This window comes from Spea bombifrons, chromosome 10, assembly GCF_027358695.1.
Source record: "Spea bombifrons isolate aSpeBom1 chromosome 10, aSpeBom1.2.pri, whole genome shotgun sequence".
NCBI lineage: Eukaryota > Metazoa > Chordata > Amphibia > Anura > Pelobatidae > Spea > Spea bombifrons.
In genome coordinates, this window is record NC_071096.1 from 9,220,851 (window position 1) to 9,237,051 (window position 16,201).

The following is a 16,201-nucleotide window of genomic DNA, read 5'->3' on the forward strand; positions in this document are numbered from 1 at the left end:
ATTAGATAATTCCTGGTTACTCTCTGTATATACATAATTCTAATGTAATGTATATTAATGGACACACAGTACAGGAGCGGGGTTTATTTCGGAGGATATAGGTTAGCGTAAAATGTCATAATCTAAAAGTAGAAGGTCAGTGTCTTAGATGTAACGTAAGGAAGTTTTACCTTACTAGTAGTGTGGTGGACAAGTGGAACAGTCTCTCAGCAGAAGTGGTAGTGGTTAATACGCTGCAGTAATTTTTAACATGCATGTGGTAGGCATATGGTTCACCAATCTAAGACAAAACCGAGGACTGATTATGGTTTCGTTACACATGCAGATGTAGATGGGCTGAATGGGTCTATTACTAACGAATACTATTGTTTCCATGTTAATCATACTATTTATAGATATCGGCAGATATTGGGATACTAGTTTGAATTGTGATTTAAGTTTATACAACCATGACATTTACGGTAATAATAATAATAATAATGTTACATATAATGGAAATTATTTTCTGTGATTACACAAAGACGGTTATTAAAGAGTCTCTTTAGATATGGATGGAATTATTATGATCTACGATCCAACAGAATCATTTTTCTTAACAACGTATGTTAAATACATTGTATGTATGGAAGCGTTGCATATGTAAATAATAATAATAAAATAATAACAACAACAATAATAATAATAATAATATACATCAGATGCAATGATGATGTTCACAGATGAGCTGTGTTATTATGTGCATTGCAGTGCAATCTCATCAGCCCCTATAGTCCTTAAGTGTTAATTATTATTATTATTATTATTATTATTATTACTCCCTTAATTGTTTATGTAACTAAGGCATCAAGAAGAAGAGCAGTGTATTTTATTTATTCATTTTTGCTTTTCGAGCCCATTTTGTGCTGTTTATAAACACAGTATCATAGCTTTTAGGGCTGTTTTGCTCTGTGATACACTCTGGGGCCCGATGAGGGACTGTCCCTCCTAAAGAGAGACACTAGGGAGGTATCCTATAGTTCACAGTCTTATATCATCAAAATTAAAACGTCATACTTATTTTTTGGAATACTGTATATTGTTGCTATAAAGCTAATTACCGTATTTGCTCGATTATAAGACGACCCTGATTATAAGACGACCCCCCAAAATCTGAATATTAACTTAGGAAAAAAAGAAAAAGCCTGAATATAAGACGACCCTAAAGGAAAAAAGTTTTACTAGTAAATGTTAATTCATGTAAACTATTTTTTTTAATAAAAGCTATGATTGAGAAAAATATTTTGTTTTTGTTTTTATTTCTTGTATTTTCCAACCTGTCCCCCAGTTACGCACATCTGCCCCCAGGCTTGCCACACCAATATGGCACTGTGGCCCATGATATGCCTTTTAACCCTCTATATGCCACTGTGCCCCATGGTATGCCTTTTGACCCCCTATGTGCCACTTTGCCTCCAGAAATGCCTTATACCCCTATATCCCATTCTGGCATTTAGGGGGTTAAAATGCATATTATGGGGCAGAGTGGCATATAGGGAGGTATAAGGCATTCCAGGAGGCAGAGTGGCATTAAGGGAGTTAAAAGGCATTATATAGAGCACTCTGCCTCCAGAAATGCCTTATACCCCTATATGCCACTCTGGCATTTAGGGGGTTAAAAGGCATATTATGGGGCAGAGTGGCATATAGGGAGGTATAAGGCATTTCAGGAGGCAGAGTGCACTATTAAATGCCCCCTTAACGCCACTCTGCCTCCTGAAATGCCTTATACCTCCCTATATGCCACTCTGCCCCATAATATGCCTTTTAACCCCCTAAGTGCCAGAGTGGCATATAGGGGTGTAAGGCATTCCAGAAATGCCCTACACACACACACACACACACACACACACTTACTTACTTACCGGTGCTTCCAATTTCCTGCTGTATTGCCGGGGCAGCGGGTTGACGTCTCATTCCGCGGCAGCCGGAAGGAGGTGGAGTTGGCAGCGGGGGTTTGTATGCGTCCGTCGCAAATACCTTCCCCGGCTGTCAGAGATCAGGAACTCTGGAACTCTGACAGTCGGGGAAGGTATTTGCGACGGACGCATACAAACCCCCGCTGCCAACTTCACCTCCGGAAGCACCGGTAAGTGTGTGTGTGGGGGGGGGGGGGGCGACGACAGGAGGATCCAGGTCCCCTGCAGCGGTGCGGGGGATCTGGATCTTAGTCTCCTAATCAGACCTCTATTTGAGGTCTGATTAGAAGACGACCCCGATTATAAGACGAGGGGTATTTTTCAGAGCATTTGCTCTGAAAAAAACCTCGTCTTATAATCGAGCAAATACGGTATTGTGAAAATAAAGAGCTGAGTAGGAGTGAAATGATATAGTATTTTGTTGGGTATATTTTGTATATTGATGTATGGAAAAGTGGTTCTTTTTTGAGGACTTGAATTCAGAAATGGTAATCTGTGAAGATGTGTTGTGCCAAAGCACTAATTTGTGTTTTTGGGAAATAATGTGAATTTGTAGTGACCCCTCACTTGTAAGTTTGGGTGATGCCTCTTCATGTCTCTTTCTTGTTCAGCCATTGCAGTTGGTACACAAATTGCCCGTCTACCTATTTACCAACTCCATATATCCTTAATGGTATAATAATAATTATTTATTTATATGTTATGTTCTATATTAGAGGTGAACCAGTTAGAAAGAAAAAGGTTTTCTCAAACAAGACCAAATCCGGAGGACTGGGGTGTTCTACTCAATAAGTGAAAGTATAAATGTTTTAGGCTGACCATCAACAGAACTGTATCTCAATGAGCATAGATTAAGTAAATGATGTAACCAGACCTTCACTATGGACTGTCTGAAGAGTAACATGTCACCTGACTGACTCTAGAAAGATGAAGTAGTGGTAGGCCGGGCCGGAGTGGGAATGAAAAGCAGCCCTGGAAATATTTGGTCACCAGCCCCATGTATTGTATCGCGTGGTTGAGCTCTTGTGCCCACACGCCTCGCCCCTTATACACGCCTATCTGAGCGACACTATTTACCATCCAAATAGCTATAAATCATTCTTTGTAAAACTATATTAAATTGTTCCTTTACGATAACAGAATACCACATTATCATACCTGGGAACTCTCTGGGTTTGACCCGGAGATTGCCGGGTGAAGCACTGCTTCTCTGGTTCAAGACCCGAATCCTCCGGGTCGCGGGAGCCTTTTCTTGACACACCCCGCTCCCCGCCCATTTTTCCTTTAAATGGGGGTTTTCCCGCTGCCATCAGAGGGAACGCCCCGACGTCAGCAGGACCTCCCTCTGACATCACGGGACTTCCCTCTGACGTCAGTGGGCAGTCCTGGCAGCGTCTCATAAGGGAAGGCTCCGGGTAGCCGGAGCCCAGGAGATCCCAGGTATCCACGAGTACCTGGGAATGGATAGAATCTTAACTCCTCACCATCCGTGCATTCTGGATAAAGAGGACATCAGAGCTCTGCAGATGTATGAGATAGAATCTTATGTAATGGTATTGGGATTATATCAGTACATTTAAAAAGTCATGATACACCTGAAGCCACAATTTAGTGCCACTCATCCTTTTTAATACAATATGCCGATTAAGATAGAGTAAATAATATGGTTTACTAATCTACACAATCAAATCTAAACATTGCTGACATGTTTCACTCCCGTAAGGAGATGGCCCAGATCTCCGTTATACCAGGTCTGGCGGTTGCAGCGTTTCACTGGAATCAGATTCACAGGAGCCTCCTGGAGGACGTCCGATGATTCGGTGGCTGAAGAGGAAAAGAGTCATCAAAAGCAGGGCCTGGGGCCCATTACAAACCCAAAGACAGGGCCCCCTACCCCGTCCAACCCCATGCTTCTCCCACCACCCTTACAATGAGGACACCAACATCTGGAAAGGTGGTGCTAAGGGCCCAGTCCATGGAAAAGGGCCACAGGGAAGATACACAGCTCTGGGACAAGGAGAAAGCATATAAACAAAATCTGCAGATAAAGTTGTACTTACATTCTTCTTCGAGGACACCCCAGCCTGCGATGAAGCAGTCGTCCATTTTACTCAGAATGGCTTTTTTGGGAGGGAGACACGCTGGCTGAGTGTATTCATCAAATACGATGGGCTTGTTCAGCTTAAGCAAGGCGATGTCATTGCTCTCCGTTTCAGGATCGTATTTCTTATGCTGAATCTTTTCTTTTATAGTCCGGATCTGAGCCTTTGTCCCGATCTGTGATAGTTGGTTGGCGCCAAATACAAGTCTCCATGAAAAATATTCACTGAATAAACCAAAGTTTTATTAGTTATCTTACTTTCTCTGGCATTAATAAATACCATATTAACCAGAACACATGCTGTGTTTGTTATTTTTTGTTAAATCATAAAGGAACGAGCCATTGCCTCAACTCATTAACTCAATTATTTTGTAACATATAGTCAAGAGAAAACAACCTGGCCCCTGTCTCCTAAATGGTGGTAACTGCATTTTCTGCCATAAAACAATTAAATTACTTACTTGTTGAGATCCTTAAAGCAATGGGCAGCTGTCAGAACCCACAAAGCATTCAGGACGACACCGCCACATAGATGGAAATATCTGCCGTTGCTTTTCCTCTGGATGCTCACTGTCCAGGGCCATTCACCGGGCTCCGCATCCTTTCCCCCAACCACGCGGGAGCCACGGAAATCCTCCACTAGGGGTCTGTCTCCACAGACTGAAATAGAAATAAAAAAATATCACACATACTCTATGTACAAAACCACATTAATTCACTGCTTTTCAGCATATTTAATGAAAATGGATTAATGAGCTTATGTTATATAAAAATGGTCATTACATTTAATTAAAGAAAACATTGAAAATGAAAATGTTAGACCCAAATTGTCTACATTGTTTAATATAAAACTATTTAGTATAGAAAATTCCTTTTTCGTGTTTCAGAAGGCTTTGTTCTTCTAACCTTACACCATACTTAATGAGCGAGAGCATACCCAGTAACGCTTAGCCTTGTGAATAACCAACAGAGACATTTTCCTAAAAGATTATTATTGTTGCCACCTTTGGAACAGTGCAATTATGACCTGTAATCGAACTGTTAATTGACTCAGCTACCATTTCTTTGCCACTAAGATAAGGGGGAGATAAGGTGTCACGATGGAAATGAGAAGGTGCCTCCTTATGGAGGACTCCTAACCATGGGGGGTTATGTTTGCATGTATTAATTCAATGCAATATAAGAGATATTCGTTAAGGTAAAGCAGAAAAAAAGGTTCACGATCAAGAAATTGTGTAGATATATATGTATATATATATATATATATATATATATATATATATATATATATGTGTGTGTGATTTGCTTGGTGGCTGATGTCTTTTTGTTGCTGTTGATAGCCGTATGCATTATGATGACCGTATACATGTTCTTTGTACAAAATAATATAATGTCTTCTGGTGATTAATGTTTTAATTAAAATGAAATTAGACTTGTATTACCTAAATCTAGCATTGTTTCTAGCATTCGAAGTATTTTTGTTGGCCCAACACAGGTAAAGGTGTAAAGTTCAGATGAAGAAGAGACAATCAAATGTTGTTAAAGCTAGAACCCCAATAGAAGATTCAACTTAATAGTCCGTTTCCTCTGGTGTTAGTATGAATGTATCAGTTTTTTATGCCCATAAAAAGATGACAAAAGATGACAAAGTAAATAATTTAAACAAGAAAAGCAATAAGTCACTGTTGGGGACCCAGGGCTGTGACTGTGTTGGGCAAGAGCAGACTGGCAAACACATGGTGGGCTGGTGCCCAATAGCGCCTACAACTCACTGTCACCAGCTTGTGCCGCCGATCCAGTCTTTTACGGCACGGCCTCTATCAATATACAATCAGACCTCTGTGATTTATCACCCTCTGGCCTTAAAGCTCCAGGTCCGATTTGTAACTTCCAGTCCAACACTGCAGAGAAGACTGGTCCCAGGAGTCATATAGACAATATATAGCATTTTGCACCATAGTATAATACTCTTTTCTTCTCATAACAGTTCATCTTACTCCTTCTACCTGGCTCATGAATTCCACAAGGATTTGTTCTTCCATAGTTAATGGAATGGAAAGCAAGTGGAAGGAAAAATTGGCAAACATATACTGTAATTTCTTTAATATAATTGTTACTTACAGCGTTTTATATACTAAATATGCCCCAGACCCTTGTTACTTTTTCTAATCATGTAATTTATGTAAAAGATAAGAAAAATATTAATGTAAAAGATTACATTTTGGTATATACAGACCCAACCACTCACTGCCCTCTTACTGGGGCTAGCCATAATCATAATCGCGGCTAACCCCCTGAGCAAAGCCAGAATCTCCAGCGAATATATATTCATATATTCCAACCCAGAGAATATATATTCATTATTAAGTAATGTTTTTTTTTAAACAGGGATTTTTATTTCTGTAATTTACCCGAGGGTGCGGGGCTAGCGCTCGACCAAGATGGCTGCTTGAGTCCGCAGCTCTGCACACCGTACCAGAACAATTTACGCTTTTCATGGATAACTTACGAGATGGGGAAGTCTAATCGTTCAGGGGGGGGGACCCCGAAACCTTCAAGCTCACAGGAGAAGCATCTAGCCCCCTCGATGAGACATTTTTTCAGAGGTTCTCGAGATGTGGATGCGCGGGAGTCTGGATCTAAGATGGCGCCTTCTCCCTCTAGCAGAATTAGTGAATGCTCAGACGACGCCTCCTTGGACCGGGATCTCAATCTTCCAGACGCATAACCCACGGGGCACTCTTGGCAAGAGGCCCTTCAACGCTTGCCAACAAAGGCTGATTTAATTTCTGTGATAGATACGGCCCTGGATCAGGCCCTCCATGACGTGCGAGCCGACCTCGGTTCTATCAAACAAGATATCAAGCATATCGGGGATCGAGTGACTACGCAGGAAGAGGATCAAATTAAAACAAGCGAGGCCATCGATACTCTTTCCACGACACTACAAGACCACTCGGAATCTTTCAAAGCCCTTCACCGTCAAATGGAAGATTTAGATAATCGAGGGAGGAGAAATAATCTCCGGGTTCGGGGAATACCTGAATCGGTGGCTGCGGGTGATATTCGCACTACGCTTCAATCAGTATTTAATTGCGTCTTGAAACAATCACCTGACACACTTATACAATTCGACCGAGCTCACCGGGCTTTACGCCCGAAAGGACCCCCATCGGCCCCACCGCGCGATGTAATTTGCTGCCTACACGAGTATTCGGTTAAGGAAGCTATCCTGAGGGCCTGCCGCTCATCCGGTGATCTGGAACACAACGGTGAGAAAATAAGCATTTTCCAGGATATCTCCCCGGTCACGCTTCAAAAACGAAGAGCGCTTAGACCTGTCACTGCCCTACTGCGAGCGGCCAATATCCCGTATCAGTGGGGGTTCCCATTCGTACTCATAGCTCGGAGGGACAAGGACGTCTCCACACTCCGCCAACATAGCGAGCTGGATTCCTTTTTGGCGCAATTGGACTTACCGGAGACATCAGTGCAGGACTGGGAGCCCTCGACGCCACTTCCGAAACCTCTTTCTGACCCGGCGAGATCCTGGTTGCTGCCGAAGATCCGGAGGAAGAGGAGCGGCCGCGCGGCGATTCCTGCTGAAGAATTGGGTTGAGTTTTGTTGGACGTTTCTCCGCTTCTCATCGTTTACCCCTGCATCTTCCGGGACTTACAACACTTTTTTTTTCATGTGTCTCGAACATATGGACTTTTCCACAGGAGTTGTTTTTTTTAATTTTTTTAATCTTTCTTTTCCTCTACCCTCCCTCTGCCAAATAAATAAATAATAATAAAATAAAATAATAATAAAATAATATCATCCCTGACACCCTTTAGGTATGGTATCTCATTAGGTCTCATTATTCTGAAATTATTCTGAAATAAGAGTTCTCCATTTATTGTATAATTTTTTCTTTCCCTGATTGTTTAATATAAGCTACTTTTTATTAAGAATCCCTTTCCTGATGCCGGAGAATTTCACCATTTTACACCCGCAATGTTTTGAATAATTCCTCTCTAAATGCTCATTTTAAGAACAATCTGCCATTTTGAAGAAATGTGCAGCCGAATCACCTTTCACAGCAGTCTTTTGTAGCTTATTATCAATTTCTTTAATTAGTTTTCTTAGTGATAGATAGTTAAAGTAACAGACAAGTGACAGATTGTTTGGTTATAATGATTTTCTTGTTTCAAGCCCGTTACAAAGCAATTAGAAACCTGACAGCATTTTCACTCTGCATTACTGATCATCTAAAGTGATGAGAAATGAGAGGTGATGAATATTAATTGTATATTTTCATATGATTATCATAAATTATTACCTTGTCTAATGTGATGCAGGTGAGTGTAAGAGCAATGGAGTAAAATGCAGTCACATATGATAATTTGAAGCATTACATGAACAGGCGCGTGCCCCGTTGTATCTCACATCGTGGACTCGGATCTTTATATTTGTTTCTGTTTAAAAAAAGGGAAGCCTAATGGGCTTTGAGATTTAGTGGAGGAATCAAGCAAATAATTAGGAGTCTTAATTATGTTTTGTGTATAATTGTTTGGTTTTTTTTCATTTAAAGAGGAAGTAAAACCAAATTCTTGTCAAACAGAGCTGGAAGTGATGGCCACAGATTGCACTAAATGCAACACTTTTGTAACTGAATATGTCATCACAGACATCATACCGATTACTTTTGAAGACCCAAGAAACAATTATGTGATCCCATCAATCTTCTTGGGAACTGATTGTTTATACTCAACTTTTTTTTTTTATATCTGTGTAATAGTGCCTTTGTAACAATTTTATTAAAGGTATAGTTGACTGTCCCATACAGCCACACCAATGAAGAATGCAAATAAAATTAACCCCTTAAGGACAATGGGTTGTCCTTAAACCCATTAAAAACAATGCATTTGTGAGCCGGTACATGTACAGGCTTTGTCATAAAGGGGTTAATTGTAACTTGGATGTAAATAAATAAATTAATAAATACATAAAAATAAAACACTTACTTTTAGGTGAAGCTGCAGCTCCAGAGCTATAGCACACATTCCATCCTCTATTGTATGCCTCCTGTGCATACCTTTGGCTACTTGAAGCAGCCAATCAGTGGCAAGAAAGCACTCCGATTAAAACCAATGGGGAAACTTTCTTTCTTTCCGTGCTTGAGGTGTCTTTAGCCCCCCAGGAACTCTTGCAGAAGCCAGCATTGGACTGGCAGTGTATGCGCGGGGGCAAGCAGACGCTAGAGGGTGCAGAAATAGGGCTAAAGCATAGGGGGATTCTGATGGGGATACATTTAAAGGGGGCACTTATTGCTATCATTATTGCTATCATGCAATAAAGTGCAAATGATAGGCGCAGTGTCCATTTAAAGTAAAATGGGTTGATAATAAAATGTATAGGCATCATAAAATAGATGTCAATCGTAAGCAGAAAACTTACTGTAATTCTAAAACATGTCCAGAAAGAGTATTGTTGTTATTATTATTATTATTATTTTATTTTTTTTTTATTATTTTTTTTTATTTTATTTTTTTAAATCCTTTAGCACTGACCATGTTTGGACAGAAAGAAACCACATTGATATGCCCAAAAGGTTACTTAAAAAGCGTAATGGGTTAACGATGGTATAACTAAGATTCATGTGAAGAAAACACAAGTTCCTTTAAAAAAACAAGCATGTATTTAAAGCAAAAAAAAGTAAAAATATTAAGCGTGATTTGTTCACACAGTAACACTTTCCATAATACCTAACAGTTATTATAAGAGCGCAGTGGACCGCACAAATGTTGACATGACAATATCACAGAGTGATGAAGCCACGATGAGGAACAGGGACTGACAGTGTTATAGGCATACGGAAATGGTAAACATTACAGTAGATGGGGACAGAGGAATAAATATATTAACGCATGTAGTAGAAAATATAAATTACATTGTATTTGACAAATATTGGAGCGATATTTAAAGTTACCCGAGCATTGGATGGTAAACACAATGAGTAAAATCGCTCTCATAGCATATATATATATATATATATATATATATATATACCAACCTTTATACATGCGGATGTATAAAGCCCTTCTGATGTGGTGGTTAATTTAGATTTTTTTCTTTCTTAATTTTTACACAGATATTTTTTCCCCAAGCCTTACACCAAGAATGAAAAAAAAACTAATTATGTTGCAATATATAAAGTAGTATATGAGAAAAAATGTAAATACTTCTAGAATCTTTTTTTTAAGATTCATTTTTAATTGAAATTACCCCAAACCTTCTTTCTTTCAGCGATATTCCTGTCCAGGGGATCTTTTCATGAAAGAGTTTGCTAAAAGCATGTTTTCAGCTTTTTTTTTTTTAGTTAAAGTTAGATATCCAACAAGTTTGAGACTTACTGACATAAATCCAGTTACGCCTTAGGTGGGCTCTTCATTCGAGGGTCAATGAGTCCTTCACAAAACAGTTAGGACGTTGACAAAATCAATGGAAAATTCGTTGCAAGTGACCCATAATCAGAGAATGAAGAAACTGACCTAGAGACCAGGTATGGGCAGACAGTGACACCTTTTGCCATAAAACGGGGACAGATAGTCCCAGTATTACGATGGTACAGGTGAGGAAACCAGGATGCAGGGGAGTACGTTCACTATGCAAGCGAAAGTCAGTATCGGGTATCAGGCGGAGAAGGTTCAGGCAATCCGGGTCAGGAGCAGAGAGGTCAACAAGGTCACAAGACAAGCAGAGGTCGGCACCGGGTATCAGGCATAGAAGGGTCAGGCAATCCGGGTCAGGAGCAGAGAGGTCAACAAGGTCACAAGGCAAGCAGAGGTCGGCACCGGGTATCAGGCATAGAAGGGTCAGGCAATCCGGGTCAGGAGCAGAGAGGTCAACAAGGTCACAAGGCAAGCAGAGGTCGGCACCGGGTATCAGGCATAGAAGGGTCAGGCAATCCGGGTCAGGAGCAGAGAGGTCAACGAGGTCACAAGGCAAGCAGAGGTCGGCACCGGGTATCAGGCATAGAAGGGTCAGGCAATCAGGGTCAGGAGCAGAGAGGTCAACAAGGTCGCAAGGCAGGCAGAGGTCGGCACCGGGTATCAGGTATAGAAGGTCTAGGCAACAGGTACACATACAGCTAAGTTGTAAGAACAACTGAGCACTGAACAGGTATCAGTGCTCAGTTTTTAAACCAACCGCCTTTCTAAGCTCCGCCCCCATCAGGGGTGCCGTCCAATGGACGTTTCGTCTCCTCCATTGGAGAATAGTTTCAGAAGGGGGGCGTGGTGTATGATGCCGTGGGTGTCTATCATTGTGCGGCGGTTCTTTCATGTGAACCGCCGCGTATGAAGAGACACCGTTGCGGCATCGGTCCTGGAGGGGTAAGTACCGGGTACCCGCTACTCGTGGGTACTCGGGTGAAGTACTTCTCACCGGAGCGGAACGCCACGAGCACCCGGGCGACGTGTCCCGGACGGGACCGTAACGTCGCGGGTACTCGGGCGACCCGCTCCGTATGAGATCCCGTCGTAACGGGTACTCGGGCGACGCGCTCCGAACGGGAGCGCGACGCTGCGAGCACCCTTTACTCGCACGCCGGCCGGGATCGTGACAGGCTCCCCCCCTAAGGAGAGGCCTCCGGCCTCTCAAGGGTCCTGGACGATCGGGATGACCAGAGTGAAAGGTACGTATCAGTTCTTCCGCGTGTAGATCGCGGGCATCTTCCCAGGAGTTGTTACTGATGTCATAACCCTTCCATTGGATAAGGTATTGCAGGCGTCCTCGGTATCTTCTGGAGTCCAAAATACCGGCTATCTCGTATTCCTCTGTGTCATCTATTGTCACAGGAGTAGGTGGGTCCGGACGTCGTCCCGGGAAAGGATTGTCATAACAGGGCTTCAGTAAGGAGACATGAAAGACTGGATGGATTTTCATCGTTGGAGGTAATTGTAGCTCGACAGTCACTGATGAGGGTGTGCGTGTCACGACATAAGGACCTATGTATCTGGGTCCCAACTTCTTCGTGGGACAGCACAGTTTCAGATGGACGGTTGAAAGCCACACCTTGTCGCCGGGTTTGTAGATAGGAGCAGGGGAGCGAAGTCGGTCTGCTTGTGCCTTGTATCGTTCTTGTGCTTTCAAGAGGGTATTACGTAACATCTTATGCGTCTCCAGTACTTTTGTTATCCGTTCTGTCATAGAAGGGACAACACTAGGAATTGGGGAACCAGGAAGCATGGAGGGATGTAATCCATATACGGAAAAGAAGGGGGACATACGCGTTGAGGAGTGAATATGGTTATTGTACGCGAATTCGGCTATGGGTAGTAAATCGTACCAGTCGTCCTGAAGATGGGTGGTGTAGCAACGGAGGTATTGTTCTAGTGTTTGATTGGTACGCTCCGTTTGGCCGTTGCTTTGTGGATGGAATGACGTGGACATAGAACGGTGGATATGGAGTATGTCACAGAAGGCTTTCCACACTCGTGACGTGAATTGTGTCCCCCTATCTGACACAATAGTCTCTGGTACTCCATGTAAACGAAATATGTGGCGAAGAAAAAGAGAGGCTGTTTCTTCTGCCGACGGTAAACGCTTGGTTGGGACGAAATGGGCCATCTTAGTGAACCTGTCCACTACCACCATAAGAGTGGTGTGATGTTGCGAAACTGGGAGGTCAGTAATAAAGTCCAGTGACAGGTCTACCCAAGGCTTGGTAGGAGCCTGGAGTGGGCATAGAAAACCAGCCGGCTTGTTCCTGATGCTTTTAGCTCTGGCACAAACAGTACAAGAACGAATGAACTGAAGGACATCATTGCGAAGAGTGGGCCACCAAAATGTTCTTTGTATCAGATCTATGGTTTGGGTCACTCCTCCATGTCCGGCTGCTGGCGTGTCATGACAGTGTTGTAAAACCTGGAGACGTGACTTGGGAGGCACGTAGAGCAGATCTCCATGGAAGTAGAACCCATCTTTTTTGTGTAATCGGAGGTTTTCCGGAGGAGCTGGGTCGGATGCTTGGGGGCGGAACAGGTCCCAAAAGGATCGGGTGCCAGCTACAAAATGCCTGGGTAGGAGCACGGTCTCCTGGTCCTGTTGCTGTGATGAGGACATGTCACACATGCGAGAGAGTGAGTCTGCTTTAGTGTTCTTCGAACCAGGTCGGTAGGTTATGTGGAGTCGAAATCTAGTGAAGAAGAGGGACCATCGTGCGAGCCTTGGTTGCAACCGTTTGGCGGTTCTATAGTACTCCATATTTTTGTGGTCGGTGAAGACGGTAATGGGGTGGAGTGTTCCTTCTAGTAGATGTCTCCACTCCTCCAATGCCAGTTTCATGGCTAACATTTCTTTTTCTCCGACTCCGTAATTTCTTTCTGCGGGAGTCATGGTTCGCGAGAAGAAGGCAACCGGATGGAGTTGGTTGTCTGTATCGGCTCTTTGCGAGAGCACAGCGCCGACCGCTGTGTCGGAGGCATCAACCTCCAATGTATACGGTTTTTGGTGCACTGGATGGATCAGAATGGGGGCTGTTGTGAACCGTTCTTTCAAAAAAAGAAAGGCCCTCTGAGCTTCTTCTGACCAGTGGAATCTCTTTTTGACTGAAGTGAGGGAGGTGATGGGTTGTATGACTTTGGAGAAATTACGGATGAATTTCCTATAAAAGTTCGCAAACCCTACAAATCTCTGTACTCCTTTTCTGTCCGTTGGGGGTGGCCATTGAAGAATGGCTTCAACCTTTTTTGGATCCATCTCCACTCGTGTAGGGGTCAATATAAAGCCCAAGAACTCCACCCTCTGTGTTTCAAATACGCACTTCTCGGGTTTGGCGTACAAATCGTTTTCACGGAGCCGTTCCAGTACTTTGGCAACATGTTCCCTGTGTTCCGCTAGTGATGGCGAGTAGATCAGTATATCGTCTAGATAGACAACAACAAATCGATCCAACATGTCTCGGAAAACATCATTCATGAAATGTTGGAACGTGGCTGGGGCGTTACACAGCCCGTAAGGCATAACTAAGTACTCAAAATGTCCGTACCGGGATCTGAATGCAGTACTCCATTCATGTCCTTCTTTTATCCTCACCAGGTTGTATGCTCCTCTCAGGTCTATTTTGGTGAAGAAGGAGGCAGTGCTAACACGTTCCATGAGTTCTGGAATCAATGGTAGGGGATATCTGTTCTTTATCGTCACATTATTCAATTCTCTGTAGTCCACGCAAGGACGTAACCCCCCGTCCTTTTTGGGAATGAAGAAAATCCCTGCTCCCGCAGGAGAGGTGGAAGGTCGAATGAATCCTTTGGCTAGGTTTTCGTCGATATAGGCTTTGAGAGTGACGAGTTCAGGTTCAGACATGGGATATATGCGGCCGAACGGGATAGGGGCACCTGGAAATAAATCGATCGGGCAGTCATACTCCCTGTGTGGTGGTAATCGGTTGGCTGCTTTTTTCTCGAATACGTCCGCAAAACGTCTGTAGTGACTCGGAATCGTAGGAATCGGAAGGGAGCTGTAATCATGTGCTACATTAATCGACAAAGGCAGCTTATGTGAATGAGTGTCTTTATTGGCAGGGAAAGACACAGAACTATATTTCCAATTAATATGAGGGTTTTGCGTCCGCAACCATGGAAGTCCCAGGATAACTGGGAACACTGGAGAGGGTATCACATCGAACGATATGTTCTCAGTGTGGTCAGGGTTGATGTGTAAACGTAAGGGTACAGTCTCTATGGTGATAGGACCGGACTGCAGAGGACGTCCGTCCACTAACTGCAACAGTAGAGGTGTTGTCTTCTTCTGGACTGGTATGCCGTGCTGCCGGATGATGCCTGTATCCAGAATGTTACTGCTGGCTCCAGAGTCGATCATCGCTGCGAGAACGACGTACTTCCCTTTCCACTGCAAGGTAATGGAGAGGGACACATGATGGGACGTGTGTGAAGACATACCATGAACGGCAGGAATCAATAAGGAGGGTAGCTTACCCCTCGATGGTCGTCTCTTGTTCTGGCACTCATTAACGTAGTGGCCCTTGGTACCACAATAAAGGCAGAGATCCTGAGACCAACGTCGTTCCTTTTCCGCACCCGATAACGGACCTTTGATGAGGCCTAGTTGCATGGGTTCCTCTGTTGTTTCCTTGGACGTGGTTCTATGTTGGGGTCTGGGAGTGGACCATGCGTGTGGAGGAGACGACACACGTTCAGCTTTTCTCTCTCTTAACCTCCTGTCAATTTGGATGCACAACGTAGAGAAGTCGTCCAATGAGGACGGGATAGCAGAACGAGCAAGTTCATCCCGTATGGCATCAGATAAGCCCAACCGGAACTGGTCATGTAATGCCGATTCGTTCCATGTTGTCTCTAGAGAGATTCGTCGGAATTCCGCAATGTAGTTTTCTACCGGTCTTTTGCCTTGACGAAGGGCCCTTAAAGCACTTGTAGCTGAAGTGGTTTGGAACTGATCGTCATAAAGGGCATCCATGGCCTGCCGGAAGGAGGTCCATGTATCAAGCACCGGGCTGTTGTTACGGAGTAGGTGATGAGCCCAGAGTTGAGGCTCCTCGGATAACAGGGCAATAACCGTGTGTATCTTGACGTAATCATTGGTATACGTCTTTGGTTTGAGACCGAACAATATTTGGCATGATGTTATGAAAGTCTTATATTTTGTGCGATCTCCAGTGTATCTATCCGGCAAGGGTACTTGTGGTTCATACGTGGGTACTCCTTGGGATACTGGTGGTTCTTGTGCCTCCAATGGTGCGGGAGGTGGTGCACCATGTGTACTGAGAGCACCTTGCATTTGTTCTATCTGTAGTTGTTGTTGGTTTTGTCCTGATTGAATGTCATGTAGGGACTGAGTTATCGTTGCCATCTGCTGGGCAAGAGCAGTTACTGCCTCTGTTAACCCTGCGGTTTCCATAAGGGCTCAGTTGTTGTATTACGATGGTACAGGTGAGGAAACCAGGATGCAGGGGAGTACGTTCACTATGCAAGCGAAAGTCAGTATCGGGTATCAGGCGGAGAAGGTTCAGGCAATCCGGGTCAGGAGCAGAGAGGTCAACAAGGTCACAAGACAAGCAGAGGTCGGCACCGGGTATCAGGCATAGAAGGGTCAGGCAATCCGGGTCAGGAGCAGAGA

The 16,201-nt window shown here is 43.5% G+C and overlaps 1 protein-coding gene across 1 annotated transcript in view; it reads left to right on the top strand.

The window, feature by feature from the left end:
- Positions 1 to 16,201, top strand: part of LOC128467598 (doublecortin domain-containing protein 1-like) — a 91,476-nt gene that overhangs the window by 965 nt on the left and 74,310 nt on the right. The gene's annotated exons all lie outside the window — the stretch shown is intronic.